Source organism: Amblyomma mixtum, chromosome 8 (genome assembly GCF_055824585.1).
Source record: "Amblyomma mixtum isolate Tamu chromosome 8, ASM5582458v1, whole genome shotgun sequence".
NCBI lineage: Eukaryota > Metazoa > Arthropoda > Arachnida > Ixodida > Ixodidae > Amblyomma > Amblyomma mixtum.
Window position 1 is genome coordinate 81890749 of NC_143019.1, and position 18538 is coordinate 81909286.

The window sequence follows — 18538 nt, forward strand, 5'->3', positions numbered from 1 at the left end:
AAGCTTTGAGAAGATCTCGTCGATGCACTTGCATATGTCTGTCTGCTACCACCTTCATTTGCCTGTGACTGCTTGCTACAGACATGACTACTTGCAGACTGCAAAATAAGCCCTGTGGAGCTGGTAAAGCTACGCTAGGAACAAAGACGATGGTAACAACATCACTGCATAGGGTAGCAATTCTTGCTTTGTTGTCGTCCCTTAGCACAGTTTCGAAATGCCAACTTGCCACCGGTGCACCCCACAGTACGCTATGATCAAGTTCTGTGAAATTTACAGAAAGCAACAACGGGAGAGGAAGTAGGTTGTATAGGCATATCTAGTGCATGCTGTACAGATAGCTTCCTGCCTTATTATAGCCTGGCCCCTCTGTTTTTAATCCTTCATCACCCAGCACCTATGGCCCTATTTGTGTTATTGGCATGTGCTGCAAATCACCAAACACATTTCATACTCTTGACCCTGCTAGATTGTTTTGGCCCATTAAGTTGTTTGATTCAAATCGGCAAGCTTTTAGAAGACATTTCTGCAATAGCCAACTTATTCTTCTTCTTTCATGTCAGTGCACGTTAAAGAACCCCAGGTGGTCGAAATTTCCGGAGCCCTCCACTACGGCGTCTCTCATAGCCTTAGTCGCTTTGGGACGTTAAACCCCATAAACCAAATCAAACCATCTTCACGACATGCACCTTGACTGCAACATCCCCCTATGATGCTTTTGTTCTTTGCTTTGAAAAAACATGCGATTCCCCTATTTATGTGAGGCTGGTTTTCTCGTGCTTTAACTTGCATCCAATAGCTCTAAACTGGATCCAAGCTTAAACAGCCAGCCTTCGGCAGATTTCCCTTGCCAATTCTTATGTATCTTGCCTTTTCCTGCAATCTCAGATGTCCGCCAAGGCACTCCTTTGGGCCTCAGCTTTTCATTACTTGCATTATTACCGTCCCTTCAGTGTTTTGTCATATGCCTTCACTGACAGCCATATGGGGTGTGCCATATTGCAATAAATACCAGCATTTCAGTTGTTCAAAACAACAATTAGCATGCCCTGGATTGTCCTGTTTGCTAATGTTACTAAGAATGCAGTAATATTGTTTTTTATTGTCAGCATTACATTTTGCCAACTTATAAGGCCTTCCGATAAAGGTATATTCACTGTATACTGGATCAAATACCTAATAATCCTCATATACCCACCCACAACCTAGGATATTTACACCATGACGTGTTGTTAGTATCACCGTCTTCCAAGTTACTTGCATTCAATTCCCCTGTGTGTCATCAACTTGGGTATTCTAATGGCATATGGCACAAATCTAATTTAACTAGAATCCTTGAATTAGTTCAGTCCTGAGCCGCTTGTTTTATTTTCTCAGGCCATTTTTGAAGGTCCAGTGTGACAGCACTAAAAGTGCATATTTGAATGTCTTCATCTTATACAGGTTTTTTTTTGCTCCTTACCAACACGTCCCCAACTAATCAGTCCCAACTTGTAGTCTCTCGTGCACTAGGTGCACTAACACTCTTGTGCCTCATTTAGCTCATATGCCACTGAATTTCAAGATTCGTTTTTGTTCGTGCCACAGAAGGCTGTAACGGTCTTGCATCCCACAAGGCTGTGTATCTTACTGTCCTTCGAAGTGGTTACTACAGAAATCATGCTATAAATTACGAACTCACTGAGCTCCTACCTGGCACACCATTTTAAAGCTCGCTACTAAACTAACGTCATTTAGGACCACTGAGGTGTGATAAATATGAAAACAAATAGATCTGATATAGTGCTCAGTCACTCGGTCACCTCGGCAAACCAGTACAATGCTCTCTTATGCATAACGTGTTCATTGAGAACTTTGTTCATAATTTATTTCAAACTATATCGGGGCAGATTTACACAATAGTAGCATTTGGGCTAACTTTGCACAAGCTAGCTCTAGCTACCTACATTCGCTCACTGCAAAGCTAAACATGCATTAGTGCACCCACCTGTTGTTGACCAGGCTTCTCTTTGTGCTTGTCTGTTCTGCTCAGCTGAACAACACACTGACTTCATGATGTGGCTCAGTGAGAATTCTACATGTGTATGCTTATGCATGTAACTTGTATATAGTCACATGTACTAAGGATAGTATTAACTGGGCAATTGGTTCAGCTTAAAAGCTCTCATCATCAGATTGCAGCAAAGAGATAGCAATAAAAGACAAAAGTCATCACTGCCTTTCTGTTTTTCTTAGTCATCCTTCGGCCTGACTTCAACTTGTTTTTTTTCCAACTTCCTTATGACTACTGATGGCTCAGTTAATTCGTTTCCTTGCAACCCAGACTGGCAGTGGAATAAGGATATTTTGCTAAGAAATTGGTAATTAGTAACTAGTATGACATTATTCTATATATAACAAGTGGTGCGGATATCGATTAACAAATGCAGATTCTCTCTTTTGCTTGCTGCTTTGGGAATCAGAGTTGCCCTTAAAATTTCTCATATTATTTTTTACTGATCAGAAAGGACGTACCTTCAAGATTGCTGTAGAGCTTTACTGGAGAACTTAAGCATCTATGGCCCACACATACTTCAATGGCTTATTTTTCAATTCATTCTGTCCTGAGACATCGTAGCTCTTATTTCTGAAAATTAACTTTTTCGCATTCTGCTTCATATGATTGTGTTTGTTTGAGGTAACTGCAAAATATGAAGCAGTTCCCGTTCCCTTGACTATACAAAGCATTCTATCCTAGTCTCCGCCAATATTTGCTATGTAAACTTTCCAAATCGGTTCTTGCATTTCCTTAACCTCTAGGCCAGTGTACTTACTCCCTTATCTAATTATGTATGGATTAATGGGGATGGCACATGTATACTTTTCTGAAATACGGAGCAACCACTTTGTTTTAAATTCATGGGACAGTTAAGAATGCTTTGTGGTCATACGCGCAATACGCCACCTTGTTTCTGTGCATGTCAACATTGATTGGCTCTCAACAGAACTTTCCACACTTGTTTACTATGCTGCATACTGGTTTGCACAATGTTCACTGCAATGTCACCTCAGGAAGCACTGGTAAAAGGAAGCGGCCTGCCCACTGTCACTGCAGAACAAAAGCGTGCACTTTAGTACAGTGATGCGCACCATATCCGCTTTGAAGCCACTGAGTGGTGTTTCTATTTCGATTTTCGTAATGGTGTGAAAAACATGACGAAAAAAAATCAGAAAAGAAATCAGTATTATTGCGTCGTCATTTTTCTGTGATATTGTAAACACCTGTAGTTAACACTGATCTTCCATATTAGTAAAGGTTGGGAACATTGTAATTTCCTCATGTATAGATGCATTCATATCTGATGGTAACATGCTAAAATATGCTGATTTTTTCATGCATGCATAATACACACATACACATACACCTTTTCTTTAATGAGAGACAGTGGCGTGTTTGATGTCATTTGACCACACATACTATGATGTGGATAGAGTTGAAGTGCGGCGGGAGTGAACAGGGACACAAGAAGAATGATATACAGGTGATGCTGGATTTCCCACAGCTGAAGAACCAAGCTGGGCAAAAATGATCTGGTTTTGTTTGGTTTGGTTCATGGGGTTTAACGTCCCAAAGCGACTAAGGCTATGAGAGACGCCGTAGTGGAGGGCTCCGGAAATTTCGACCACCTGGGGTTCTTTAACGTGCTATGACAGCATTGTTAAAGGCTGTGAATAAGCAGTCCACATCAGCAGCAGCAGATGCCCTCTCTACAGATGCAACAACCAATCTTGTCAAGGTCACCTTGACGTCAGAAGCAGTAGCATGGACTAAGCCTCGGTACTATTCCCTTTTATCTAAGAGCACACAGAGGCATCTGCTCTACGTCACCTCTTGTGTAGGACAGTCCAGCTTACACTGTTCGTGATATCGCTTTGGACAGTTGGCAGTATCAGTGAGGTGTTTGTTGCGGGTTGTCTCTTTTTGTTTCATGTTAACTATGCGTATCTATTCCTACAACAAATATTTTTGTTTGCATTGAATTGGCATCTAAGCTCAGCCAACAACCAATGTTCAGTTTTGGTTTTTGGCTGTCAGAACATGTTATCACTGAACACTATAGTCAGATTCAATTTAAGTCTACAGTGAAGCTCTGCCACCTGGACCGCCGCACAGAATTCTTCTGCGCCAAAAAAAGTAGTCCGCTGTTAAAACTTTTATTGTATACTACCATAAGAAGCTTATTACAAGAAAAAATGATAAGCTCTAGAATTCTGATACCTGGATAGATTAATAAAGTCAAACATCGAACAACTTATTTTTTTTTACTGTTATTGGTTAGTGGAGTAATACAGGATGCCTCGGGCCATCACCGAGTGCTAACAACTGCTGTTTCTTTTAAGTTTTATCCTACTATACATGAGGTACGCGGTATGTGAACCAGAATCATAAAATTTCAGTCACAGCAATTAAATCTTGTTCGGATGTTTGATGTGTGTTCCACAAGGTCAGCATCCTCAAATCTAGCAAACCATTGTCATGAAATGCACCATTATTTTTTTTACTTGCAGTTATGTTGTAGGTAGGCAGCCAACGTCTGTGTTAAAGTACTCCACTCAGGATGTCGGTTTGCTTCTGCAAACAATGGAAACTCACTAAAAGCATGTGTTTGATTGCACAGACGGTTACCAGTTGAAAATAATAACAGTCATATTCACCCGACATCACTGCTATCATTCAGCAGCACAGAGTTGTTGTTGTTGTGACTGAGAGAAGGATGAAAAGGAAATTGCACGGGCCTGCTACTGGCTCTAGCCAAGCCACCACCGCTGCCACGTGCAGATAGAGGAGAGGTAAGAGATCAGAGGAAAGAGAAAAAGGCAAGAAAAGACGCGCGTCGCAGCAACAACTGCGTCCGCCGGAGCGGACGCTGCTGAAAAAATCGGATAAGCGGCCGAAGCCGCTCTCGCCGAAGCGAGGACAGATACAGATATACGCAACGTCGTATAGGCTTGCGCCTACGCTTACGCTGCTGCTGAATGACTGCGTCGGCAGCGGCGAACTGCGCGACTAATGGCCAGTTCACACTGTTTGTGTTGCCCATGTAAGCAGTCAAAACCTCTACAGCCGAGCTACTCATCTGGTAGCTGACGAGAGCCGCGTACAAGAGCAAGAACTTCAAAAACCACGCCATGATTATGCCGAAGTTCAGCCTAGGTGCCGGTCGCCGAGGAGCAAAAAAAGACCACGTTTTCGCGCCGTCTAGGTTGCCAACAGGAGCATGCTATTGGACAGACGGCAATGCCGGGTGCGCCAATCGGAACGCTTTAAACCATCCGCCTCGTCCGCCAGCTCCAAAATGATCGTACAACACCCATTCCGCCCCACGTCCGAGCGAAGGCCGAAAGCGAGCGGTTCGCTCGCTGGCGGATCCGCCCAAAAACGATCGTACAACGGCCTTAAGCCTGCCCTTGCTCCCACTCTAGCTAAAGCCCTCACTCAGGGGACTCCCTCCGAAGTTTTTGATCAACTCGCCTCTCTCTACCTCCCGCTCCCTCTGACACCCTCCTAACCGGTGTACTCAGGTAGACCTAACCTCGATCTGGACCACGCCTTCACTCTCCGGGAGCTCGAATTTGCTCTGGCTGCAAATGCTACACGCTCGGCTCCCGGTGAGGATGCCATTACATACACCACACTTCGTAACCTTCCTGACGGCGCCAAAGAATTCCTCCTGCAAACCTACAATGAAGCCTCGGAGAGCGGCTGCTTGCCGACGTCCTGGACATCGTCCCTTATTTTTATGATTCCAAAGCCGGGCAAACCTCCCTCTTTCTCTAACCTCCGCCCAATCTCCCTGACGTCATGCGTTGGTAAGACCCTTGAGCGAATGGCTCTGACTCGCCTCTATAATTTTCTTGAGGCACGGGAGTTCTTGCCCCATTCTCTCATTGGCTTCCGACGCCGCGTCTGTGCACAGGACATGTTTCTGATTCTCCAGCAAACCTTCCTGTCACCTATAACCACTCAAATTCACGCACTTGTGACCGTCGATGTTCGCAAGGCCTTTGACGCTGTTAGTCACGATCACATCCTTTCTTAACCCGCCTCTTTGGACTGTGGCTCCCGCATGTACCTTATATCCGCTCATTCCTCTCTAAACATGTGGCTCGCTTTCGAGTAGACACCCACTTGTCTGACCCACACCACTTCACCCGTGGCACTCCTCAAGGTGCTGTTCTCTTTCCTACCCTTTTCAATCTCGCTTTGGCCCCTCTCGCCTCCCAGCTAGCTGAAATTCCCGACCTTTATCATATATTTTACGCCGATGACATCACTCTCTGGTGTTCATCTGGCTCTTTCGGTCACGTACAGGACACCCTGCAACGTGGCCTAGACCTCATCGACTCCTTTCTCACCACCGCTGGTCTCTCCTGCTCCTGAGAAATCCGAGCTTCTCCTTCTCAACCATTCCTCCTACCAGCGGTCACACAACCACCTCGTCTCTCTCCACCTTTCTGGCTCTCCCATTCCTGTCATCATAGAGTGCAAAGTTCTTGGCTTCCCTTTGCATGCGGCTAAGAACGTGCAAGCCCTCCACCGCGCTGTCACCACTTGCCACTCAGTAAGTCACCTCCTGCGGTGTGTGGTCACTCGACGCTCAGGTCTCCACGAGGCTCACGCGTGCCGAGTTGCCCACGCGCTGGCCCTCAACAAGGTCTTCCGCTCCCCGCTTCCGCTCCCGCTCAACAAGGCTTCCGCTCAATTCCGCTCCCAATCTTCCTATCCTTCCCTCCCGAACAACATGTCCCCCGTCCTGCACGCCCGCCGTCGTCATGCGGCGGCGCAGCACCATTCCCCTCTCTCTAATATCCAGGGTGTAGCTTACACGGATGCCTCCTTCGTGGCTCCTCGAGGTTCCTGCGGCTACGCCCTGTACCATATCCACCTCCCTGCTCCTGAAACTCACACCGGCGGGCCGTATCTACACCCTCCAGACGCATTGTCCCTCGAGGTCCTCGCCATTGTGCATGCCCTCCAGTCATTTGCCCTCCTTCCCTCTCTCCGAGAGCACACAGTCTATTCAGACTCACAAGCCGCTATACATCGCATACAGAAACGCACCCTGTCCCCTTCTCTCCAACAGGAGGTCGAACGAGCGGTCTCCGCACTTCAGCCTTCCATCGTTTTCCTCCGCTGGGTCCCTGGGCATTCTGGGGTTGACGGCATTGAGCTGGCCCATCAGCTCGCCCGCGACACACTTTTCCGGGCACCGTTGATCCCCTGGCCCAAGCCCTCGGAGAACAATGGGAGATTCACCCTTCGCCACACCATAAAAGAGGTCTACCTTGAGCTCCGCCTCGACAAACGCCTTTACCTTCCCCGTCATCCATCACTCACTGTGCCGGAGTCTCGCCTTCTTCGGCATATACAAATTAATGCACTTAACACCCTGTCCCACCTCTTTCTCTATAAATATCGGTCGGACCCTTCCTGTCGCAACTGCCCCTGTATTATGCGGACCTGGCCCATTGCCTCTTCTATTGCCCGGTTGCTCAGCAGTCGGGTTCCTACACTTTTAGCAAAAAAACACCCAAAAGGGAGTAAATGGCTTGTCCTCTAACGCACACCCAAAAGGAGGTTTTTTTTACTCCATATTTATGGTGTTTGTATTTACTCCCTTACATAAGGGAGTTATTTAGGTGTATAAAGGGAGTTATTTTGGAGTGAAAAGGGAGTAAATTTTTTACTACCCACAGAGATGGAGCCCAGAAAAATGGCGTCATGTTTATTTATCATCATTCAGGCTCACTCTTAAAGCAGTGACAGCGGCGGAAAGGGCAGTAGCTCTGCGGGCCGCCGGCCACCCAACTTGGGAAACTGCGCTGCCCTAATGTGACCCCGCGTCACGCATTTTTTCCACCGTCTGCTAGCTCAGCGGCGGCGTACGCGGCAGGAGTCGTGTGCTTGTCGTCTCCTTTTGCTGTACGAGCTCGTTTCATTGGTCATGTTTGTAGATAAAGGGATGTAACATTATAATCAGTAGTTAAAAACTGAAAAGGAGACGCTGGGTAGTTTTCACGTTCATGCACCACGCTATATTTGATCCAAAACCAGAGCAGAAAAGATGAAAATACATCTGATGGTAGATTGAAATGGCAGTGTTTGCTTTCATATTCGCTTCTTTAAGGCTTGCATTTTAAACATGGCTGAGGAAAATGTGGCCTCATGAGCTCAATCAAGAGCTCCGCGTTGACACTATGATCTATCACAGTTCCATGTTCATGCAACACATAATCTGCTGCAGAACATTGCGAGATTCACACTGAAAAAAGCCTGTGAGAATTAGGACTAAGCGGGGGCTGTGACGGGGTGGCGACACAAACAAAGGAAAGTCAGGTATCGTTAGAGCACTGGGGGCCTCACAGGAGGAATTCAATTATGTAACGTACTGTAGCGGAAAACGGCGACAAGTTGATATCTTGAACCGCGGCAGACGCCCGTGAAAGAGCAGAAGCCAGCAGAGATCCAGCGACGATGGTAACCAAACGGTCGTCACTCACCGCCATTATGCGACAACTGACCAGAAGCAGACGAGACGCTAGGCGGCGGGGCGGATTGCACAAAGTGGTGTTTTTGTTTACTCCATTTTGGCACTGATGGTGTACATGGCACGATTAACTCCCTTTCTAGACTGGAGTAAATGCTGGTAAATCCTCATTTTTACTCCCTTATTCTATCATGGGAGTAAAATGGAGGACAGCCCACCTTTTTACTCCCCACTCATGGAGTAAATGTTTTTACAAATGGAGTAAAAAGGGTGGCCGCCACTATTTTTACTCCGTTTTGGGTATATTTTTGTTTACAGTGTACCCCCACCCTCTCTATCCATCACCACCTGGCTCGACTGGCTAGGCGCTGAAGGGGAAGAAGAACAGCGACTTCTGGTCGCCCAGGCGGTCGATATGCTCGGCCTATAAATTATGGTCGATTAAAGGTCTTTTACTGCAACTACTAGTCAGGCTGATGATGATGATGATGAAATATACTACGCCCAAAACGCCCAAAACCGCGTAGCGAGCAACGATGTTTTGCAGTGTCGCAATCAGCATAGGCGTTTTTAGCGAAGGAAATTTTAGGGATCATTTAAGCAACTACGTCGTTCGCTTTAAGGATTGCTATTTTTTAAGAACATGACCGCAACAAATGCGGGTCATTTGAACGCCAGAGCGTTAGGGCCGCCGTGTCGGAAAAGATAGTCCAGCGTTGGCGTTGGCGACTAGGCGACCCATCCAGGCCACGTGACCTTGTGGCGTCATCACAACCTTCCCACCGGATCGTGAGCAAACTGACCACAGTGGCAGATGGCGGTTAAATTGATGGTCGGTCGCGACAGGCTTCTCGGGAAGACCAACCTGGGACGCGCAAGCCCTACCCGTGGCAGCACCTTCCATCGAAGAGCAGTAGCTATAACGCCACTGCCCTTATAACGCTGCCCTGTTATAACCCTTAGGTGCAGCATAAGTGTCCCCTTCATTTTTTTTCTATAAAATCGCCTTCTGGTCTGCGCAGGAAATGTATTTCCATCTCCAAAAGGAGACTTATTCAAAGACAGCTGATTCCTGAGGATGAACAGCAATGTGTCATAAAAGTTGGTCCCTAAGTAGCGTTCTTCTTGCTTGCGAGCTTTCCGTTTGCTTTCTTGCTTACACTTAAGTTCAAAAATGCCGGTTCTATGCGCAGCGTTTTTTAACTAAAGGCAGCACGGGAAACCTGTGTGGAATAACTACTGCACTGGTGGTATTTCGCGCTATTTTAAAGGAACCTTGAAGAAACTTTTCGCTAGTGTCAAGAGGTACGGAAAAAAATGCACACATATTTTCACGTCAACTACTTTTTACCTTCTTGCAAGAGCTCCCTTCATACTTGAGACGAAGAACAAGGTATTCTCAGGAGACATACTTGGTTAAACATATGGGTGGGTAGGACGCTCGCACATACTCTTGTTTTCCGCCCGTTTGGAAAGCCCAGCTAGGGCTAAGCAGCATAAATGTCTTCCTATGGGGCACTCAGCAAAATATTATAATCTTATGCACGCATGTTGGTACGTAGTCTTTTGCTGATAACGCTGCGTAATTCACATGCGAACAAATGGGCCAATTTCAGTTGGAGACAGCTGAAGGAAAGTAAGCATTTTTAGTGGACGGGGTTGCTCTGAGGTATTATTTTGTGGTGTACCGCATTGTACTGACCACGTGAACAACGCATGATGACGAAGGTAAAGGGTCAGCCTAAGCAGTCGGATCAGTAAGACACCCCTTAAAATTTTCTATGAATTGCCCTAAGGGAGCAGAGCGCGTGTATGTTTGTAAATCTGGGCGTATACAGGGTGTTTCACTTAAGAATCTTCAGAATTTTAAAAATAGGCTTTTTGTGTTAGAAGATCGCCTTTTTCGGCATAGCATAGTACAGGTGCAGTGCATCAAAACCGAGCTAATATGTGCCAACTCGCAGGCTTGTTAACTAATACTGAATAGTTCACTTTTGAACTGTTACTGTTAAGCTCCTTAATTATATGAAGCATGTAGCCCAGCGTGAGCAATATCCATATCAGTTTCTGGAATTTCTAAAATTTTGTTACCCTCGGCGCTGTGGCCCAACAAACTTTGGCTATTTCGACAAGTTACTCGTACTAGAGACGTTGCTTGAAGCTGGAGTTGAAGTTTATTTCCTTTCTTACAAAGGATGAGCCGGGACTGAGAGCTGTGGAACAGCTTGACAAAAGTTCCCGGCTCCTATAAAAACCTAGCAGTACAGGAGGAAAATAGGGGTTGCATAGTATAACATACGATTAAAAAAATAACGACAACAATGGTTATACAGCAGACGTCATACAGCAAACTGAAAGACAAACGTTTTCCGACAGTAATCCCGAATTACGAATTACGAGTTTCGGTTGATAGATTATATCAAAATTGTACTCGCCTAATCTGTTTAGCAGAACTGGAAGGTTATGACTTAAGGATAGATCCTTATAGAAAGCTCTTGGTGCAGGGGCCAACCAAATTTCTCCATGTCTTGTGTCCCTGCAGCTGCTGTTTTCTTTAAGATGTGCAAGAGAAGTGAAGGGATGATCGGGATGGTTGAAATGAGATTGATAACATAACAGAAACCTACAAGAATATAACTTTCAAGAAATATAACTTTCAATAAATATTTTCAAGAAACTTCTTGAAAATATTTCCGGTAGGAGGGATGAATGGTACATTTGCAATGCATCGCGCAGCTTTTTTCTTAAGCAAATGGGACTTAGGGGTATTTGTTATGCCGTTGTACCGCAAACTATAGTACAATATTGAACATGAGAAAGGACTAACACCTTATAAAGCATTATTTTTATTCTTACTGGAAGAATGTGTCCGACAGCTGAAGAGACCTTTGCACGAAGGCCTACATGAGTATTCCATGTTAAATTGTTAGAAAAGGTAACTCCTAGTGTTTTTGCTGACTCTACGAGCTTGATGGGTTTTTTACTGAATACGACTTCAATAGGTCTTGATGTCTTTTTTTCCCTTAGGGCGGTACATTAAAAATTTTAGACTTTACTGGATTTATGCGCAGATAATTCGCCTCTGCAATAAACTAAGTTGAACAAGAACAATGCTTGTTTGTTTTCCGACATCTGCTTCTGTAAACCTGTGACAAAAAGAGGTGTGTCATCAGCATATGGCACAATATGAGGGCCATTCGAGCTTTAGAAAATATCATTTATGTAAATGAAGAAAATAGTATTACCATCTGCAGGCACCTAATAGAGACTACAAAAATCCGCAGCATAGTGTCGTCTTTAGACGAAACTGAAAGCCTTTCATATTTTTGCCGACATTTTGTCCAAAATCAGTGTGGACTTAAATTCTTGAATTAAAAAAAAAAGAAAACGCGTCGGAAATTTAATTCCGCATGAGACAAAATGGTGAAGAAACGTAATAGTCTCCTTTGAGTCAGATCGTGTTCAACGCATTATTCTATAATCGTTTAAGATGATAAAGGCACCGATATTAGACTCTCACGACTTCGCACACACTTCGTCAGACACCTGCTGAATGAATATTTTGCACACATAATAGGTAGGCAAACACATCGTTCTCGAACTATCAAACGATGCTTGGCGTTCCATCCCAAAACATAGTTGCTCATGGACCAGCTGCTCCTTTTGTTGCTTAATGTCATGCACGTGAGAGCAGCGTTTGTTGAGTTACATATTAATGGGACTAATTATACAAGAAAGTTGAGCGCTTACATTGTTTTTCGACGTAATATCTTCCCGCGGCATTTTAAATGACCTCTGTCAGCCTCGGCATGTCAGCCAACTTCTACGTACTGTGGTTTGCTGTGTCAGCTTTTTCTCTAATTTCTATCCCGTTGACCACATCTGTTATACGAGGACTTTAAAACACGAGGGGAAAAGACGCAGCTTTGCACGCTGTGGACGACACACTTCTTAATAAAGTTATCTAGACATAAAAGCGCTTTGAAAGTTTTCAACTGGCCGGTAAAGCAAACATGAGACGTGATGGCCATCATACCACGGGGTTCTCGACTAGATGAAAGACTAGCAAGAGCATGTGGACCAGTGTCTGTGGAGAATAAAAGACTTCCACATTTTGATATATTTTTCGCCTCTAAAAAAACACACTGGACGATTACAGTACTCGGTAATTTGGTCAACCCGATAACAGTCAGTAAAGCTGCAAATAAGCCTGGTTGCTTTTTGATGTTTAACTTAATTGTGCGCTAATCATGCGTACGAACAAAACTGGAGGCAAAAACCACATATACTGACAGAGCACAGATTGCGAACTGATTTTAGCAAGCGGCAAATTATATTTCACGTGAATTGTTAACAAGAGAAAACGCATAAACGCAGCAGAAATTCCTGAAGGCTTTCACAGACGCATTATATGCGTTTATAGATTCAGTTTATAGATATATACGCGGTCTCACAGTCCTATGGTTCCGGATACTGTGTTGTTTTCTTTCGTTGTATTTTATCTTCCTCGTGCACTGTACAGCGACACCCTTTGTCATTGCTCTCTGTGTCCAACCACAACACTTGGTATATTGTATCCGCTATTACTGTAATACTAAACTTTCGTTAAACCATGTTAGTTATCACTGCTTTTGTATATTACGTAAATAGAATTGCTTTGGATATAAAAAAAAATTGGCTGCAGTGTGGATGACAGCCAGCAAGCCGTTGGCAGATAGAAGTAACCGTGTTGTCACGTGCAGCGTTTAGACTGCTTATATCAGTACCCTGTTACAAATGGACCGTCGCCAAACAGCCTAGAAGAAGCCGCTACAAATTCGGTCCACTGCGGTCAGTATGACGTTTGTGAAGCGCTTCGTTGTCTGAATGATTCCATGCAATACGAATCGTTAGCAGAGCAGCTCATGTAAACCACGTACGGCCTCTGCCCTTCTTCAACTGGCCATACGCATCATATGGGAGCCAGCTACACACACAATCTCCGTCCTTCCGTGTCGCGCCGGTCGACTTGGCGTCGGCGCGCTGCCAAGTTATCCGAAACGGGGTCGACGGAGAAAGTGCATGTCCTCCCTCCCCCGTTCGATCTATATTACCGGTTTAAGTTACGCTCGAATCTACTGCGTGTCTCGTCGGGTGTAGCTCAGACACACCTGCCAGGATCGCCAGGATTTACTTTCGCGAAAATATGGACATGTTTCTGGCCATTCAGAAGGCCGCTGCGGACCCTCCGGAGTGGCTCTCAAAACTAGAGCCGCTCTGTACATTGCCTGAATTTTAATTAGACGAAGCCAGATTCATGCTGGCTGGCCACGAGTCGCAAGTACGAAGCGTTTATTGTGTTTTGTTGATTGTTTGGTTTGTCCAATTTTCTGTGCAAAAGTCAGGCAATGAACAAAAAAAAAAGTCGGGTGTAGCTCAGATGGTAGAGCGCTCGCTTAGCATGCGAGAGGTACTGGGATCGATACCTAGCGCCTCCATATTTCTTTTACAGTCCCGGTACCTTTCTGGAGGCCCCGAAATCTTCTTTAAATCCGAAAAGTGCCCTTTTGCACAAGAAAGTTATATATACATATTGTTACGTAGCCGTTGGGGCTCGTAACCGAAACGCTTTAATGGTTGACGTGGACGGCACCGGAGAACAAGCCAAGAGCACCCAGAGGAAGCCGGAACCGATCTTCTTCTTCTTTCACTCGGCGGTGCACGCGACTTGCGAAGAGCAGCCGCCTAGTGGCTGCTTGTGGAAACGTGGCATTACCCCCCTCCCTAAAAAAAAACATCGACCCGATGCATGCGCAAGAAAAGAAGGTAAGAAAAGCAGTTCACAAGAACATGGCAGAAAATAAGCAGTTCGTAAGCAAGGATGGTGCGAAAATGAACGGTCACAAGAAGCATGTGGTTATGGCGTGGCGGTAGGCTGCTAGCGGTGCTCGCGCGAAAAGTACGGCTTCATTCGCACGACGTGGACGACTTCGGGCTTCTGCTGGCGGCGATGAGAAGTAGAAGAGCCGTCTGGAAGAAGTTCGTATGTGACGTCACTGAGCTGACGGACCACTCTGTACGGACCGAAGTACTGCTTTAGCAGTTTCTCGGAAAGCCCTCGGCGTCGAATCGGAGTCCACACCCACACCATGTCGTCCGGTTCGAAGGTCACTACTCGGTGGCGGTGATTGTAACGCCGAGCGTCTCGGCCTTGCTGGTTCCGGATGCGCAGTCGCGCAAGCTGTCGTGCTTCTTCGGCGCGCTGAGTAAAGTCCTCGGTACCAGCTTCGGAGTCACGACCGTCATGGGGCAACATGGCCTCTAGCATGGTAGACACCTCGCGGCCATACAACAGAGAGAAGGGCGTCATGCGCGTTGTCTCTTGTTGTGCCGTATTGTACGCGAATGTGACGTACGGTAGGATGTCATCCCAAGACCGATGTTCAACGTCCACGTACATAGACAGCATGTCGGCGAGAGTTTTGTTGAGACGTTCGGTAAGGCCATTCGTCTGTGGATGGTAGGCGGTGGATTTACGGTGGGTAGTGCCACTCAGCTGCATGACGGATTCCAGCAGCTTGGCCGTGAAAGCTGTGCCTCGGTCCGTTATGACAACTGACGGGGCGCCGTGCCTGAGGACGATGCGCTCGATGAAAAATTTCGCTGCTTCGGCTGCCGTGCCTCGTTCGAGGGCCTTTGTTTCAGCATAGCGCGTGAGGTAATCGGTAGCGACTATTATCCACCGGTTGCCCGAGGAGGAAGTTGGAAAAGGGCCCAACAAGTCCATGCCAACCTGCTCGAATGGAAGTCTGGGCACTTGGACAGGCTGCAGTAAACCAGCTGGCCTTACAGACGGTATTTTCCGTCGCTGGCAATCGTGGCACGTTCGTACATAGTGGCGCACTGCCGCCGCAAGTTTGGGCCAGTAAAAACTCTTTTGAATGCGAGCCAAAGTTCGAGCATAGCCGAGATGACCGGCGGTGGGCTCATCATGACATGCCTGCAAGACTTCGTCGCGGAGAGTGTCTGGCACGACGAGGAGATAATCCCTTCCCGTGGGAGAGAAGTTGATCTTGTAGAGCACGTCGTTTAGGAGACAAAACGAGGAGTGCGTTCTGGCGAAGGGACGGGGTACTTCCGTAGTACGCGCTTTCAGGAAGTCGATGAGTGGAGCGAGTCCCGGGTCCTCACGTTGGCGCTGCGAAACAGTGACTGCGTCGACAGTTGCGATAAGAGGGAAGTCGGGCTCTTCGTCTTCGTTCGTCGACTGGATAGGCGAACGGGACAAGCAGTCGGCGTCGTTGTGCTGGCGTCCGGACTTATACACGATGGTCATGTCGAACTCTTGTAGACGTAAACTCCAACGTGCAAGGCGTCCGGAGGGATCGCGCAAGTTCGTCAACCAGCATAGAGAATGATGGTCGCTCACGACCTGGAAGCGGCGGCCATAAAGATACGGGCGAAATTTCATCACTGCCCAGACAACAGCGAGGCACTCTTTCTCGGTGGTGGGATAATTGGTTTCAGCACGAGACAAAGTCCGGCTAGCGTACGCGATGACTCGCTCAGCGCCATCCTGCCACTGTACGAGCACAGCGCCGAGGCCTACGTTGCTTGCATCCGTGTGAACCAGGGTCTCGGCATGGGCATCGAAGTGGGCAAGCACAGGCGTTGTTTGCAAGCGGTGCCGTAATTCATCGAATGCCTTTTGCTGTTCTTCTGTCCAGGCGAAGGTGACATCATCTCGGGTGAGACGCGTCAACGGGGCAGCAATTCGTGAAAAGTTTGCAATGAATCGGCGGTAATACGCGCAGAGTCCCAAAAAACGCCGGACTGTCTTCTTGTCGGATGGAGTAGGGAAGTTGGCGACGGCTGCAGTTTTGGCGGGATCGGGCTGAACACCTCGACGGCTGACGACGTGGCCCAGGAACAGGAGCTCTTCGTAACCGAAGTGGCACTTTTCAGGTTTTAACGTGAGGCCGGCAGATCTTATAGCCCGTAGCACGGTGGAAAGGCGTTGGAGGTGTTCCTCGAACGTTGGGGAAAACACAATAACGTCGTCCAGATATACTAAACAAGTTTGCCATTTAAGGCCGGATAAGACTGCGTCCATCATTCGCTGGAATGTCGCTGGAGCGGAGCACAATCCAAACGGTAGGACCTTGAACTCGTATAGTCCATCCGGCGTGACAAACGCAGTCTTCTCACGGTCCCGTTCGTCTACTTCGATCTGCCAATAACCGCTTTTGAGATCTAGCGAGGAGAAGTAGCGCGCATGGCGCAGCCGGTCCAAGGAGTCATCAATGCGTGGTAGCGGGTAGACGTCTTTTTTTTGTGACCTGGTTGAGTTTGCGGTAGTCAACACAGAATCTCAGACTGCCGTCTTTCTTCTTAACCAAGACGACAGGTGAAGCCCAGGGACTCCTCGATGGCTGTATGACACCGTCATTCAGCATTTAGTCTACCTGCTGAGCGATGACTTCGCGTTCCCGCGGTGACACTCGGTATGGGTTCTGTCGGACTGGTCGGATACGTTCGTCGGTTATTATGCGGTGCTTGGTGAGGGGCGTCTGCTTGACCGCGGAGGCAGACGAGAAACAGTCTTGAAACTGAGAGAGCAGCCCGACAAGTCGATCCTTCTCGGTAGGTGATAGAGCGGGGTTCACATCGAGGGCGAATTGGGCCGGTCGGCTGGCAGATGTCCCGGTCTGGAGTGCGATGCAATAAGAAGTTTCGGCGATATCTTCCAAGTAGGCGACCGTGGTCCCTTTGGCGATGCGTTGTCGCTCATTGCCGAAGTTGGTAAGGAGTACATCCGCGAGGCCGTTGGTCGGATGGACGATACCGCGGGCAACACAGACGCCGTGATGGAGCAGCAGCTCAGTGTTCTGTTCGGCCACCCCTGCAGCACTGGACTGGTCGTCGCACCTGACGGTAACGAGAGTACATGAGCGTGGCGGCACGGTTACATCCGCGTCAAGGATGCGCAAAGGTGCGTGGCGTCGTTCGGCGTCTGCGGAAGTCGGTGCAGGAGGTGAAAACGTGACCAAACGGCGAGGAACGTTAATGACGGCACCATGCTGTCGTAAGAAGTCAAGGCCGAGGATGAGGTCCTTGCAACAGTTGGGCAGAATAACGAAAACCGCAACAAACACGGAGTCGGCAATGGTGACTCGTGCAGTGCAACGCCCTAAAGGTGTCATAAGGTGGCCACCAGCAGTACGAATTTGGGGTCCAGGCCATTCAGTCCGAACTTTTGCGAGCCGATCCGCGAAATTCTTGCTGATTATTGAGAAGTCTGCTCCTGTATCTACTAAAGCAGTCACTGGGTGCCCGTCAACAAGCACGGGAAGGTCGGCGCTAGCTGTGTCATTGGTATTAGGGAAGCTCGGAGTCACGGAATCACGCTGCGGCGGCGTCGCTGTCACGGAATCACGCTGCGTCGTCACGGGGGGGTCTTCGGGACGTCGGTTTCGTTTTTCAGCAACCTGCCCCCCTGAGGTCACCGCCTTCAGTTTCCCCGGCGTGGGCTTGGCGACCGCCCCCTCAGCGTATCGCTGAAAGTACGACGGCTAGGTGACGAGTAGCGGACGGGAGAAGGTGACCGTTGGCGGCCGTTCGGTGAAGTCTGCTGGGCAGCAAGGTATTCCTCGATTTCCCGAGGTCGCTCACCGAACCGTGGGCGCGGGGCGTGACGTGAAAATCCCTGAAGCCCGAGTTCACGGTAGGGGCAGCGCCGATACAGGTGGCCGGCTTCCCCGCAGTGGAAGCAGAGCGGCCGCTGACGAGGAGTGCGCCAGATGTCGGCCTTCCGGACCGGTGGTTGCATGGCGAGTCCCTGCTGCGGTGGCCGCTGGTAGGAGGGTGGCGGCAGTACGGACGGCGGCTGCGAGTCGAACGGGATAGGCTGCGCGGGAGGCACCGCGGGCTGACGGACAGCTGCTGCGTAACTCAGAGGGCGTGGCTCGGGCAGCAACTGAGGCGGTGCAAACGCTTGCCGGATCTCCTCGCGCACGACTTCAGTGAGGGCA